The sequence below is a fragment of the Pygoscelis adeliae genome, unplaced genomic scaffold (genome assembly GCF_000699105.1).
Source record: "Pygoscelis adeliae isolate BGI_AS28 unplaced genomic scaffold, ASM69910v1 Scaffold179, whole genome shotgun sequence".
NCBI lineage: Eukaryota > Metazoa > Chordata > Aves > Sphenisciformes > Spheniscidae > Pygoscelis > Pygoscelis adeliae.
This window is the reverse complement of record NW_008825612.1, coordinates 2,101,867-2,104,496: the sequence shown is the minus strand read 5'-3', so window position 1 is coordinate 2,104,496 and position 2,630 is coordinate 2,101,867. Positions and strand designations below refer to the sequence as shown.

The following is a 2,630-nucleotide window of genomic DNA, read 5'->3' as shown; positions in this document are numbered from 1 at the left end:
CCCACTTCCCCCATTAAGCCGGACACTCTGGGGGACTCCTGTCTCCTCTCTGCAACTTGCAGCTGACTTTATCTGCCCCCGGGGGATGGTTTTCATAAGGCAGCAGTCAGCGCGGAGGTGCGGAGGCTTCCGGCCCTCGCACTAACTTGCATTCCAGCATTAAAGATAATGGATACAATGGAAAATCGATGGAGAATATGTAACTTTATCCCATTCATAGCTTCATATTGCATTACGCCGTGGCCTTCAGATACATAAAAGTGATATATGGCTGAACTTGGCAGGAAAAAAGAACACAGGAAACAAATATCTTTGGTAAGAATCACAGTCTAGGTATAACCTATATAGCAAATAGGCCTGAATATCTTCTGTTTTTAATGAAATTTCACTGCATAATTGTTTTCCAGTAATATTTGAGAGTGTAAAAAATATAAATCAAGGCTTTGTGCATATTACAGATTTCCCTTGAGTGAGATAAGAGAGAGAAAAAAAAATGACTGCTTGAGTTTCCAGCCTCAGCCAGATGCCAAATCTGTCAGAAATATTGCTTTTTTATATTATATCAGTGGAAGGAAATTATTGCTGCTATTATCTGCCCTTTGGTCAGAAGCATATTCTGCACCTTGGCTAATGTGCCTTTGTGGTGCAGCCACCTGCACTTTTTCGAGGAGTTCATCTAATTACAGGGTAGATGAGTCAGGCTGCATTTCCTACGGGCTGTCTTCAAACATAGGAAGTTATTAATACCGATTAGCTGAAAAAGTCCAGGTCTTCACCGTGACGTTTCCTGGCTAATATTAGACACACCTTCTATACTTTAAGGTGTGATAGCTGATAAGAACCAGTAGTATGGCAGCCGAGGTTTTACGGTGGTGGGTGCAGCATGGGACAGACTGTCCCCAAGAGGTTTTTTTTCTTACACCTTTGAATGAATTCAAGCAGACAGGCTGGAATGAGAACGGGAAACTAAAGGTAGAGGACACAGCCTGGGATGTGTGAGTCCCTTAGGAAATGATGAGGGAGCGGCACGGTGCTGCCTCTGGTCTCGGTGCCTGGCAGCAGAAGAGAGTTATTGGGAAATTTTCCCTTCAATAGAAAGAAATATCTCCCCAAAGGAGAGCTGAAAGTTCCTAGGAGATGTTGTTGTAAGGCTTCAGCTCCTTGTTTCGGAAGAAGATTAAAAAAACCTTGTCTATTTAATGAGAATTAAGCAGCCGTAGCTAAGATCTACCAACGGGCATGACAGAGACCTGTTGGGGGCAGGGGTCCCTGCACGACCCCTGGGATAACTGGAATTTGGAGACAGAGGAGTCCATGTGGGACTGAATAAAGCGAGGCAGCAGGGTCTATTTTCAGGTCTTCCACCAATTTGCAGGTACACACTGGGCTGTTTCCCGACCTCTCTTTCACCCCTTGCTTGTCTCCTCCGTGCAGACTGCCAGGGCCAGGGGCTGCTGGTGAAGTCTCAGCTTCACGCTGGGGTTGCGGCGGCTCCCCAGGTCTCCCGTGCTAACCTAAGCTACGCTACTCGTCATCGCTCCGGGTGAAGGGATGGAAAAGGGGATGTACTATGGCACAGTGGATGGATGGACAGGACTGTGGCGGCAATGGTAAGCTCCCCTCGTGCCTGCCCCTTGGAGGGGGGGATATGGGGGTGCCCGTCTGCCTGAGCACAGTCACTCTGACTGTGGCTCAGACACAGACACCTGGCCTAGCTCTGACGAGGCAGCAAAGGGGTGGAAATGAGGAGGCGGCACGGCTGGCCCCACTGGTGACAACGGGGACTTCACTGGTGTCACGTGGAAAATTTTCAGATGATAAATCAGAAGGCAGAAAAGAGGGACAGATGGACAGCATTATGGAGATTATCCAAGTCATGCAAAGGGGAATATGGAACATGGCCAGAAAATTCTTGAGATATAAATGATTATACCTTACAAAATAGGTAAAATAATAAAGTCCCAGCAAACAGAATTGGAAGCCGGAGGGACAGAGATTAAATGCTTTGAACATTCACGAACCAAATCTTGTATCGCAGATGCCTTGCTGTTTTATCTCTTGATTTATTTTACTTTTGCAAGCCCCAGAAAAATTGTATGTGATGGTTTTTCCTTTTCAGTTCCCACTACTGAGTTTACAAAGCTTGCCAAACGTGGAGAACTTCACAGAAATCGAGAAGAAAAAGCTTCCTGGCTGGCTGGATTTTCCATTGCTTTCTCAGCTGTACCGTGGTGGCTCCTCTAATTTATTCTGCAACCAGAGGGGACAACTGCGCACAGCACAGGCATGCGAGACAGGAGAGAGTCGCTGGCACATAGCACCACAGCTGCTCTGGAACCTAAGGAAAATTGATTTTAGGTGAAAGGACCGGGTTCTCCTCGCACACTGGGTAAATGAGGAATGCCTTTACTGAGGACCGTGGCTTTGCATGAGAACAACCTGGTGAAAGGGGGGAAAGCAGGCTGAAAAAACCTTTTCTTGCAAGGTCCCTTGGTTTTATATTCTTAGTCGCACTTGCAGAGTACATCATACCGACAGGAAATTATGCTTTCTTTCTCCCTCACTTTCCTGGTTTAGATTTCCGCTCCTCCTGTGTAATACCAGCTAGTACAGATAAAGTTATTTTACAG

At 46.4% G+C, this 2,630-nt stretch overlaps 1 long non-coding RNA gene across 1 annotated transcript; it reads left to right on the top strand.

Moving 5' to 3' along the window:
* Nucleotides 1-211: 211 nt before the first annotated feature.
* On the top strand, nt 212-2,376 carry LOC103924243. The gene is made up of 3 exons (XR_663978.1): nt 212-315; nt 1,435-1,610; nt 2,120-2,376. It is a non-coding gene; the product is annotated as an uncharacterized LOC103924243 (long non-coding RNA).
* The last annotated feature ends 254 nt before the right edge of the window (nt 2,377-2,630 follow it).